Consider the following 13,449-nt stretch of genomic DNA (forward strand, 5'->3'; position numbering starts at 1 on the left):
CCCAACCGCACAGTGGAATTGAGTCAGGGTCACACTGAGCACGGGGACCAGATCCTCAGGACTTGACCCATCCCACATGTGGTGGGAGAAAAGACTTGTGTGAGCAAAGGTGACATAGAGCCCCACCTTTTCAGCCCCCCCTGCCCTTCCAAGGACAAGGTATATTGTGTTTTTTAAAAATCATTAACTTGGGATTTCAGGTGCCAGGAGACCAGGGCCAGGCGTGTCCCTGAACTTCTCCAGAGCTCCTATGCATGTTGGTGTGGGAGGAAGGCCTGCAGGATTTCTTGGTGCAGAACTGGGAGGCTCCAGAACACCTCTGTCCACCAGCAGCACAGCAGGCAGCAGTCAAGTCCTGCCCCCAAGCAAGGCAGGGTCTTGGCACCCACAGCTCTTTTAGAAGCTGTCAACCATTGGTTTCCCAGATCAGATTCCAGGGATCAACAGCCCAGCTAGAAGAACCCAGCTAAGGCTGGGCTGGGCTGGAGCTGGGGTGTGGAAGGAGGAGGGGAGGCGTGTGAGAGTGAGGCTAAGAGGGGCTATCTTCCAGATGGAAGAGTCCAGGGCCCTTCTTGTTCTTGTGTGAAGCATAGATAGCATTTAAAATAATATATACTAGGGCTGGAGCAATGGCTCCGTGAGTTCGATTCCCAGTGCTCACATTGTTAGTGACCCGCCCCTTGGAGACCCACCCAGCATCCTGATGTCATTTTACGTTAAAACCCCCTTAAGAGGGAAAAATCCCTCCTCCTCTTTCTCTCCCCTCTCGCCAGAGGTAGCGCTTACCTCCCTCTTTTTCTCTCTCCCTCTCTCTCTTTCTTCCTATCTATCTCTCCTTCTCCCTTCCTTCCATTCCCTCTACCAGGGCTAATTCCTTTTCAGCCTCAGCTGTTAACTGTCTTGAACTGTTTCAATCTGAGTCATCTTGCAGAATTTGAAACGAATTGTGTTAATTCTTGAGTAGACGATCCAACTGTAGGCTGCAACCAGTTAATATCACCCAATAATTTTTGAAAATCATTAAGAGTATGCAGTCGAGCTCTCTTAGTCTGTATCTTCTGCAGCTGAATTCTCAGTTTACTTAATTTATAGCCTAAATAGCTAAGAGAATCTCCTCTTTGTATTTTTTTTCAGGAGAAATTTGTAATCCCCAACAGGGTAAATTTTTAATGTACTACATTAAACATTTTTTCTAAGATATCTGTATCAGAAGCAGCCAAAAAATAACATCCATATAATGATAAATAATAGATTGAGGAAATTATTTACATACCACTTCCAGTGGCTGATTTACAAAATATTGACACAAGACTGGACTATTTAGCATTCCTTGTGGGAGGACATTCCAATGATATCTCCTTACTGGATGAGCATTATTATAAGTAGGAATTGTAAAAAGCAAAATTTTCTCTATCTTGTTCTTGTAAAGGAATGGTGAAGAAGCAATCTTGTAAATCAATAACTATAAAAGGCCAATTTTTAGGTAATAAAGAAGGTAACGGAATCCCAGACTGTAAGGATCCCATAGGTTGAATTATCTTATTAAGAGCTCTTAGGTCAGTTAACAATCTCCACTTTACAGACCTCTTTTTTTATTACAAACACAGGAGAATTCCAAGGACTAGTAGTTTCCTCCACGTGCTTAGCATCTAACTGTTCTTTTTTTTTTTTTTTTTTTTTTTTTTTTTTTTTTTTTTTGGTTTTTCGAGACAGGGTTTCTCTGTGTAGCTTTGCGCCTTTTCCTGGAACTCACTTGGTAGTCCAGGCTGGCCTCGAACTCACAGAGATCCGCCTGGCTCTGCCTCCCGAGTGCTGGGATTAAAGGCGTGCGCCACCACCGCCCGGCTCTAACTGTTCTTTTACAAGTTCTTCAAGTGCCTGTAATTTTTCTTCAGTTAAGGGTCACTGCTCTACCCATACAGGCTTCTTAGTTAGCCATTTTAAAGGCAGAGCAGTTGAGCTATCCACAGAGGTCCCTACTCTAAATTTGGATAGCCAATTCCTGTTCTACCTTGCCTTTGTACAACCTGCTAAGCCTGTGACCTTCCCTTATAATTTTTTCCCGAGGCCTCTTCCAGGAACATATCCCAATTTAAGCATCAATTTACAAGCTGTTTCTGACATTGTAGGAATATTAATTTGAGCTCCCCACTGTTGTAACAAATCTCTTCCTTATAAATTCATGGCTATATCAGCCACATAAGGCTTTAACATTCCTACCTGTCCTTCAGGCCCTATGCATTTAATACACTCTATACTCTGTTTTACTTGAGATAAGGTTCCAATGCCAACAAATTGAGTGGAGACTTCTTGTGGAGGCCATATGGGATCCTCGGATTCTTGAGAAATTATAGATACATCCAGCACCAGAGTCCAATAATCCTTCAATCTCAATCCCATTAAATTTTATTTTTAATTTAGGTTGTTCATCATTGATAACTGTTTGCCAAAACATCTATTTTTCTGTACTTACAAAAAAAACTTCCTATCTGGAGTTCTACATATAGGCACCTGCCCCGCCTGCAGGGCTGCAACGGGTTCTCGACCACCCTAAGGACGGAATGATAGGGACAGGAGATACAAAGGAAATACACCAAGTCTAGATTCTGATCAAGGTGCAACTTTATTTTTCTCCAAGAGTGTTTATATAGTTCTTGCAGGGTGGGGGAGCAAGAAGCTGTCATCTGCATAAGGTGGGGCAAGCTAACTGGATGTTTGTATAGGATGTTTACAGGGTGAAAGGGTCAAGAGCTCTGACTCAATGTCCTGTTGCTAGGCAGCCTGACTGTAAGATGATTTAGTTTCCTGTCTTATGGGGTTCTGTATTTTTCCACTAACTAGAGATTCTGTCCTTGTCCCTGACAGGCACCACTTTGCCTTTAAGATATGGAAGCAATAATAATCGAGCAATTCTATCACCAGCTTCTATTTCCATGGTCCTTTTTACATATGCCATCTATAAAAACATTAAATATAATATCTATAGGATTTTAAGAGGTAACTTTAGCTAATACTCTGGAGTATTTTTATAAAATCTTAAAAAGAGGATCCTATTTTATAGATCCCAAGTAACACATTAATGCAAATCACCAATTATTAACAATGTGGACGAAACAATTTACCTGTATTTTATTTACTGGAAAAAAATTTTTGTACCCTCTTTATCAGCAACAGATTATTTTCTATGGGCTTTTATCCTAGCAATCACATTATTTAATAAGCTAACAACCCAATCTGTTTCAGGTGTTACATTTCTATAGATTTAACCAAGAATTTCTATAAAGCAACTTAAAGAGCAGAGCCAAATTCTCAGTAATGATCAACAGACAAGAGCATACCTAATATATAGTTGAAAATTATGAGTCTTGTTCCTTTAGTTAATCTACCATGGAAATCAAGCATTCATCCAAACGTTTATTAGACAATCAAAAGAAGAGAACATCCTCTATATATTGAATGAATAATATCCCTGGAAATTCAAACAGCATTGACTTAGCATTCCATGTCCTGACTTCAACCGTTCTTTACCGGAAGTTGGGTCAGTTTAAACTTCCTCTTTCTCCCATGAAGGGACTACTAATTATGAGTTATTCCCACCATTAGGGGAAAACAGAAAACATTTCCCATGAAGGAATCTTTAATATTGAGTTATTCCCGCTCTGAGGGAAAAATAAAAAACATTTAAACCAAAGTTAAGCAAACAGACGACAAAATTCTAATCTCTGGGCTTGCTGTTCAGGCTGCAGCAGTGAAGCCCACCTGTTGATTCTGTGTAATTCAGATGCCACAGCTCTGTGCTGGCAGGCAGAAAGAGTTCAGAATATTAGCTGTCCTGAAATTTTTATATCAGAAAGAGCCTATTTATTCTTCCTCTATTTCTACTGGGAAGAGGCTTTTTTCTTTCCTTTATTTTTCTTTTACAAGGCTTTATAATCTTTAGGCATAGTTTCAATATTTTCCCACTTTTTAATGGGAAAATCACTTTTTCTTGATTAAAAATTTCTTCCTTTTCTATTGGGAAATTTATTTTTAGTTCCTTTCCTTCCTTCCTCTCTATTGGGAAGATTCCCTTTTTTTATTTTCTTTCTTTCCCTTTTCTCTATTGAGAAAGGTCTTCTTCCTTGATTTATTTCCTGTCTCAGGAGCCATTCTATTTCTATCTTTTAAAATTGCGCAGTTTCCACTTTTTCTTTTGACAAGCATTTTAACAACTGTACATTTTGTTGCTCTTGAGATGGGGAGTTTAAATGTCCCATGACCCTGCCAATCCTGGAGTCCTCTTACCCTGAGAGCACTTCTCTCCTGTTCTTAAGACAGCCAGCTCCTCTGTCCTTCTCCAGCAGATCCTTTGTCTTTCTTCAGGCCAATGTGGTGTTGGGCACCAGTTGTGGATATATGTCCCAGCATGGGTGTGTGGGTTCATGCGGATCCATAGAAAGAAGACTCAGAGACATCTTAAGAATGAATTTAGCCATTCATGGCTGCAGGGGGCATCCAGCCTCGAAGGACTGGAGCACTTTCCCTTTGACTTTGGCATTATTTTCTCTCTGTTTACAGTTCAGCCAGTTAATTTCCATATGCTCAAAACAACCTGAAAGGAGCTCCCAAAGATACAATGCCAAGTTCAAATTCCTGGATTTCTCAGATACCATGGTTTTCTGGGTTTCCTGAACCAAGGTTTGCATAGGCCTTTGTATCCTTAGGAGACTCTCAGACAAGATTCACATAGGGTGGCTAGAGAAACAAAAGGTATCAGTTAAACAAAGGATGGATTAGGGCTAGGTGCTACTCTCTGGAGCCAGGTCAGGTGTAGCTCAGCAGGAATGCAGCCACAGGGGCAGATTCTGGATTCAGCTGGTGGTTAAACCTCTGACTGGGCAGAAGTGAGGCACAGAAGCCTTGTCAAACAGGGATTGGTACTGGCGTTGCTGCAAGGAAATTGGAAACTTATATACAAGTGATGTAGGCTATCTTTAATGTTCTGAAGCATCCAGTACTTGTTTGTCTCAATTCTGATTGGCCTCCCTGTTAAAATTCTGCCCTTACTTCAGCTACACATGCACAGTTCAGGGTCTTGCATCTTACAGGAGTGCAGCGTGGTGACATAATCTGCCCCTTTAAAAAGCCAAACACAGACCCCCCACCCTCTTTCTGCTCTCTCTGCTCTCTCTCTGCTCTGCTCTGCTCCCTCTCCCCTAACCCCACCATCTTTCTCTCTCTTTCCTCCCCAGGTCTGGTCCTTTTATCCCACCCCTCTCTTCCTCCTAATAAAGCTCTCTGTAACTAGGTAGTCGTGGCCATGGCTTGTGACATTTCCACACAGTAACCAGTGCTGCTACCAGTGCTGTTTATCATTCATTTCATTGGTGCCGTGACTCAGATAGGACATTCCGCCTGCTCTGTGCCCAGGGCTGAGCATTGTCAGAACCCTACACCAAGGACCTTCAACTGCCTGCTCCACTTTTTCATTTACCCAGCTGCCGGACCCTTACACTCGCCAACCAGATTGGTGAGTTTTCCCCTTTCCAACCCCTGCTATTTCCTGCGACTGTAGCCTGAGATATATCCCTCGTGCCAGACCACCAGGGGGTCCTCAGGCTGTGCAGGCATGGACTCATTCTCTCTCTTGATGAAGAGATCAATGCTGTCAGACCCCTGGGAGGTCCTCATGCTGCGTATGCTCCCAGCCTTTACTCCTCTCTTGACTAAGCAGGGAGTAACCTGTGCTGATTCATAGATCCTTCTCCAGACCGCTCTCTAGTATTGGGCTCTCACCTTAACTCCTCCCACTCACTCTCACACTGCCCTGAGAAGCACAGACGGGTCTGTAGCAGGCTAGGATGCATGCAAATAAGTTTACGATCAGGAGCCACATGTGGATCACAACAGTCAGGATGGCTCTTCAGCCAGAGATCAGTTCACACCCTGCCTCCTGGCAGGTCTTCCTAAAGCTGTCCTCAAGCCAGCAGACATCAAGGAAAAAGAAATTCAAGACACGGAATAAGGTCTGTCTCTTGTCTCCCAGACCTTTCCAACATAAGGGCTAAAACTTAAGCATCTGGAGAGCAAGGCTCCTGACCCCACAGGTGGAAGTTTCAGCTGTGGCATTTAAGGTGGACCATGGGAGAGGTGAAAAAGCCTGAGAACAGAATTGCCAGATGCTGGCACACGCTGTCCAACTGGCTCCCAAAAGCTGCTGGGTCGTTGTTTAAAGTGAGGGTGGGAAAAAGGCCACGGGGGCTAGTGAGTGCCCTGCCAGGCCATCAGTTGATCCTTGTTCAAAGTGTCACCTAGAGAGACAACTGGTCAGCTGACTGCCCCCAGGTACCAAGATGGCATGGGAACATCAAGCTAAGACCTCCAACAGACCTAGGCTTAGCCACAGCCTTGCAGGAAACCCAGAATGCAGCATGGAAGTGATCCATTTCCTTCCTTCTGGACACCAGAGCCACTAACCCAGTCCTGGGAGTTTGGGGATGTCACCTCTCCTTGTTTCCCTATTGTCGGGGTAGGGAGGACAGCCTTACCCACCTCACCAGACTTAATTGTACTTTCAGGGCTACGAATGGGAAAAGATTTTCTAGCTAAGGCAGGAGCTTTCATTTCATTGCTCCCTCCATGTGCCTCACTCCAGACCTGTCAGCAGTGCTTCTCTTCATGCACACAGACAGGGCCCTGCTCTCTGCCTTGTCCCTAATTCCAAAGAAATAAGTTCTCATGCACCACAAGCTTTTCTCTTCCCAGTTCCCTCTCCTAACTCACTGCTCAGCTAATGGTACAGGACCACCACAGAACTGGAGTCCAGGGATCATCAAGTAAGAAACTGTAACAGCTAAAAGATATTTACACCCCCAGACCCAAAAATGTCTGGGCTGTACAAAAACAGACTTTAATATAACCGTCTATTACTGTTAAATGCTCTCAACAATTGGTCACCTGTGTCTCCTGGATGCTAAACTAATAAAGGAAACAGATGCCTTAAATAAGCTACCTAATAAAGCTTATCTCAGGTAAAAATTAAGCAGAGTACTAAACACCACAATAGTCACTATTTTTCTCATGGCTGCTTCTTAACATGTTCAAAAATTTTCCCAAGCTCCAGAAACCAGCTTAGTAAGTGCCAACTCCCCTGGTCTGGGAACACTACAAAGAAAATAAAAATAATAATGGTTCTTTTTTCCTAAGCCTTTCTGTCTCACCAGTATCCTGTCAGCCAAAGAGTTCTGAGCCAGAAAGAACGGACAGCTCCAGGGCAGCAGACGACAGATGGCCCAGCATCCCAGGACGTCAGAAGCTCCCTTCTCTATCCCTCACCCCCACCCAAGAGCCAGCCAACACCCACCAGGTCAACTGGAAGCAGTTTTCTGGGAGAAATGACACCCCTATTCCTATTCACTCACTTTTTTATAATAAACATAAAGTCTAAAATGTTAGGATCCTGCCCTCACTCCAGCTACACATGCGCAGTTCAGGGTCTTGCATCTTACAGGAGTGCAGCGTGGTGACATAATCTGCCCCTTAAAAATGCCAGACGCAGACCCCACCCTCTCTCTGTTCTCTCTGCTCTCTCTCTGCTCTGCTCTGCTCCCTCTCCCCCCACCCCACCATCTTTCTCTCTCTTTCCTCCCCAGGCCTGGTCCTTTTATCCCACCCCCGCTTCCTCCTAATAAAGCTCTTTGTAACTAGTAGTCATGGCCGTGGCTCGTGAACTTTCCATGCAGTAATCAGTGCCACCACCAGTGCCGCCACCAGCGCCGCTGATCATTCATTTCGCTCCCACAAGGTACAGTTTGTGGCTTTTCCTGGTTATTGGAATGGTGAGGCCTAGTGCCAGTGATGTTAGTCTGAAGCCTGTCATGGCTGCACTAATGTCAAGTTAGGCCTCTTCAGCATCTCTTTGAGGTGAACCCAGGAAAGAGCACCAGCAGCGTGGAAAAGTGGGATGGGAAGAGGAAGCACGGGTTAAAAGCCGCTTGCGGAGTGCGGTGAGCACTACGGTCATTGGGGCTCAGCTCGGTGGGAGGTGGGGCTCTGGGAGATATAGAACTGAGCATGCTTCTTAATCACCCCACTCAGTCCAAAGGAATATGGGCATTTATCCAGCCATACCCTCCCCTGAGGCCTCAGGGCTGCCTCCAAGGATAGTGTTGGTATGGAGTGTGGAGCTTCACTACAAAGGCCTGGCCTGGGAGCAAGGCCAGAGGACTCCAACAGCTGCTCCAGCAGTATGCTCAGCCCTGTGTGGACAGTTTAGTCCCTCAGTGACTCCAGTGCATACATATACACACACATCCTCAGATACTAATGCACTGTATAAACACACATACACAAACAGGCACATATGAAATCTCCAGGCTATACACAATTACCTCCCTCCATGCACATGTGAAACATATATACATACTGTTGGAATTCCTGGCCACTCCCCCAGCTACATGACCGCACATGCGCAGTTCAGTAGCCAAGTAAGGGGCTTACATCCTACGTAATCCATGTACTATGTGATTGCATAATTTGTGTGCAGCATGATCATGCAATTTATGTGCATGCATGGCACAGGCCCGTAAGCCCATATGCACATGTGCAGGGGAATCCATAAGAAGCAGATCACAGACTCCTCCCCCAACTTCTCTCTCCGCACATGTCTTCCACCGGCCTGGTCACGTTCTTTTCTGTCCCTCCCTTTTCCTAGTAAAACCCTTATAGTAGGTTTTTGTTGTACCTCATGGCTTTTCTCGCATGGTAACAGCGCCGCTTAACGAATAACATTGCACCGCCACATTAAAACCAACACATACACCTGCACAAATGTACACACTTAACACATACTCATACATACAAACACATACATGTAGTCCATCACTTTGAACTACTAATAAGGCTTCTTAAGGAAATATTGTTTCATTATATTAATACAATTATGGAATTGCATTCTTCCTTATAGCAGTGTTATTGTTATTCCCAATCCTGTCCAGCAAAAAGTGAAGTTTCTCCACCCTCAGAAGACCATCATGTCCCTCAGCAGTCAGGGGCAAGCAAGCCTGGGCTTGTTTTGAAAATTACACAGGCAGCTGTAGCACAGACCCACATTTCTCCACTCTGTATTCATTCACCAGCCCAATCCTAAGCAGACTCTCAAAGCCTGTTCAGAGCAGGAAAACGGACATTTAGTACCCCAAATATCCATCACTCTATGAAGCAGCTTGCAAAGACTGAAAAAAATAAGACCAAGCTGTGGTCAGCCTAAATGAGACATCCACTGTTAATCCCACCGGAGAATAAGACCAGCACCACAAATTTTCAGCCAAATTTAAAGCAAGCATTAATATATATTGGTTTTTTGAGACAGGGTTTCTCTGCGTGGCCCTGCTGTTCTGGCACTCGCTCTATAGACCAGGCGGGCCTTGAACTCACAGAGATCCTCCTGCCTCTGCCTTCTGAGTACTGAGATTATGTTGTACCCATTTTGAAAAACCCCAGAGACCACCAATGAGCCAGTTTCCGATGCAAGCACATACAGGTCCTCTTATTGTCAGGTTCGAACCTGAGCCACCGCATAGCAGATGGAGGGAAATGTGGCAACAGTGGACCCAGGGGTAGAGAGTTTGTATAGGGAAAAACCGCAAGCCGGGAGCTACATGCTTTGGCAACTTGGGATTGGGTAGAAGGGATATGGGCAAGGTGATATTTTGAAACTATTAGTCTAGACTTTTGGTGTGAAACCGTATTTGAAACTATTGGGTTAGACTTTTTGGCAGGGAACCACAACTTGCTGAGCAGTATTATCTGGGCTGCTCAGCAGGATTATCTAGATATCTTCAAGGGCCATAAACCATAGACAAGATGTCTATAGAAGCATACTGCCCGGTATCTGTTGGAGTTGTCATGGCACATTCCTGAGGTCCTTCCTGGAACTGAGGACAGCAGGTAGTCTAAGATGGTGGCCCTCCTCTAAGATGGGGTCTGTATTGCCTTCACAGTTAAAGGTGTGTGCCGCCACCACCAAGCAAAGCAAACTTTATTAAATACTGACCAGGACTATGGACACTGGTCAGATCTATACCCCAGATCCCAGAGAATGGTTGCAAATTATGTTAGTTGGGTGTTTATAAAGAAAAAACCCACAAGGCTACATACTTCCTGCCTTCGTCCAACCAGGGCCAAGCATACATCCCGACGTACTTCCTGCCTATGTATAATCAAGCACATCCTGTGAAGTTGTTTACAGAAGTGAAAACATGTGACTTGTTATCGTCCATGAACAACAGTGTCCAGCCTTCTAGGAAGTTATCTGTCCTTAGGCAAGTAGGGCTTACATCAGGTTAGAGGCTTTTTTGTTTTACAGGTCTCCTCTGCACAATAATTTAAACTTAAAACATAACTTTCGGCCTTACACATTGTCACACCATGTCCTTATAAGGCTCAGGAATCATCAAGGAAGAAGGATCATAAGTGCCAGAAATCATGGATGACTGTAGTGAAATAGCGCTTTCCAGATGTGATAATGCTGTTGCCTGGAGGCGGGGTGAGGTGGGGGGAGTGTGGACAAAACAGCTTGACCACACAGCTGTCATTGACAGGCTTAGAGGCCCAGACACAGCTTCAGGCAGGCAACACCTGGATCCAGGAGAAGCCATGAGTTGACCACACTCAGGGAGGGCCTGCACCTAAGGGGAAAACCTGACATTCTAAACATTCCCTATACCCCTAGACAAATGTCAGCCAATCAGAGTCCTGAACCCTGGAAATCCCCTCACCCCAGCCTCTGCTATAATAAAATCCCCACCCTGCCTGGGCTCAGGGCTCTCTGTTCTCATCGCTGCGTCAGAGAGTCCAAGATCTGAGCTTAGAATAAAGGTTCTTTGCTTTTACATATGGAATTCAGCCTCCATGGTAGTCTTTTGGGGGTCCCTGCCATCGGGGCATAACATTGCCCACATGACTTCACCACAGCTATGACCTCATGCACAAGCTCTGCACAAAATCAAGTCAAAGGAAATCCTGGCATGGATGGGGAAGGGCTCTAAAGTCCCACTTCCAGCTGAGACGCTATTGATAGGTGAAGACTACTGGAAAAGAGAGTCAATTTTCTTCAGGAACATGGTCCTAAAAGTCTACCCATCTCCAGTAGTAGATGGCACTACACCTATGTAGGTACTATGTAGGTACTACCAGCATTAAGTAGACTCATTGGGTTTAAAAAGATAACATAAAAGTGGGAGGGAAGGCTGGGAGGGTATTGGGGAGGAATTGGAGGGAAGGAAACGAGGGTGACTCTTTGAAAATATAAATGTATATATGAAATTCTCAAACAATAAAAAGAAATTGTCTTTATTTTTTTTTAAAGTGAGACCAAGGGAAGGTTCTATTCTGTGTGTGACTGGTAGACATTCTGTTCCAAAGGGAACTATTTCCTGATAAGCATATAGAAATCAGCTCTAGAAATTGTGTATTAGAAGCTGTGCCAGGGACCTCACCCAATAACACACCCGGAGGAACTGGAGGATTACAGATGCAGATCAGAGTCCAGAAAGCACCTGGTCAGATCTCCAGATTCTGATGTCCCAGAACAAAGAGTTGGACCTGGGGCATTTGGACGCGTGGTAGAAATACAGACAATTTATTAAGAAAGAGAGCATTACTGAATGTGGAAGTGGGCCAGAGAGCTGAAAGGTTAGAAATGCTAGTGGCCTTCGGCCAGGAGGTGGTTACAGATCATTTATATAAGCATTCCTTCTCGGAAATCATGTCCTTGTCTCAGTTTGGGGAGTTTCAAGGTCTTGCTTGTTTGTTTTTGTTTTGCTTTGTTTTGTTTTTTATCAATTGGCTTCTTTCATAGTTAACTATAATGCCTCGCTCTCTCCTTGCTCCTGCCCAGAAAGGAGCAGGTATCAGGAAGTTGACTCAGGCTGATAAAAAGCTTAAGGAGAGGCTCACCCTTAGATTGATAGCCGAACAAATCTTGTCAAATGAGAATCGCCCTGGAGTTTCATAGCTTCCAGCCAGAGACCAGAGGGCCTATCTAATTCTGTCGTTAGAGTTCCAGCTAACTCTGCTGTAGAAACACTGAGGTTCCAGAGATGCACATGATGCCTACGTCAGCGTTCATCCAGCCCCGTGATTAATACACAGGAAGCCTTGAAAACAGAAAGGCAGAAAGAATCTCTGCCTGCATCTTCTCAGACACCGCAGTTGCTTTTCACACTCCCAACACAGCTGGGAGACACCCTGCAGCTACAACAGCCACCTGAGGGGGGTCTGGGGAGTAAGGAGGCCAGAGAATCTGCTCAGCCCCAGAATGCAAAGTGAAGTCTAGACACCAGAGGCGTCAGGTACAGAAATGGGGAAAACAGTCACCAAAAATGACATTGGACACTTATCCAACACAAACTGAACAACAGTATGAACTCCAGGAAAGAGGAGAGTTCACAGGCTCAGCTATTCCCCCATCACCTTCATGCTTACAACTCACAGTATCTAATTTATTTTTATCTCCCCCACCCCATGTATGTTGGGGGGGGGGTTGGTGCACACACACACACACACACACACACACACACACACACACACCCCTTATGTGTGGATGTACCTGCAGAGGCCGGAAGAGGGCATCATATTCCCTGGAGCTGGAGTTACAGGCACTTGTGAACCGTACTATGTGGGTGCTCAGAACCAAACTTAGGTCCCCTGGGAGAGCAGCAAGCTTTCTTAACCACTGAATCATCTCTCTGGCCCCAGCCTCTAATTTTTAAATATATTTTATTTATTCTTTAAGAATTTCATGTGTGTATACAATGTATTTTGATTATGTCCACCCTCACCTAACTCCTTCCAGATTCTTCCCACCACAATGTTCTCTCTCCAACTCCTCATCTTCAAAAACAAACAAACTGTGGAGTTTTGAAAAAAAATGGCCCCCAAAGAGAGTGGCACTATTTGGAGGTGTGGCCTTGTTGAAGGAAGTGCGTCACTGTGAGGGTGGGCTTTGAGGTCTCCTACGCTCAAGCTATGCTCAGTGTCACAGTCCACTTCCTGCTGCCTGAAGAACAAGATTCAGAACTCTCAGCTCCTGCCCACACGCTGTTGTGTCCTACCATGATGATAATGGACTAAACCTCTGAACTGTAAGCCACCCAATTAAATGTTTTCCTTTATAAGAGTTGCCATGGTCATGGTGTCTCTTTACAGCAATAGAAAACCTAAGACACAAACCAACCTTTTATATGTAATTTCTTTTTTAAAAGTTTTTCTTAGCCAGGTGGTGGTGGCGCATGCCTTTAATCCTAGCACTCGGGAGGCAGAAGCAGGAGGATCTTTGTGAGTTCGAGGCCAGCCTGGTCTACAGAGTAAGATCCAGGAAAGGCGCAAAGCTACACAGAGAAACTCTGTCTCAAAAAACCAAAAAAAAAAAAAAAAAAAAGTTTTTCTTTATTCTTGAGACATTCACAC

The sequence above is a fragment of the Peromyscus eremicus genome, unplaced genomic scaffold (genome assembly GCF_949786415.1).
Source record: "Peromyscus eremicus unplaced genomic scaffold, PerEre_H2_v1 PerEre#2#chr22_unloc_1, whole genome shotgun sequence".
In the NCBI taxonomy this organism is placed as follows: domain Eukaryota; kingdom Metazoa; phylum Chordata; class Mammalia; order Rodentia; family Cricetidae; genus Peromyscus; species Peromyscus eremicus.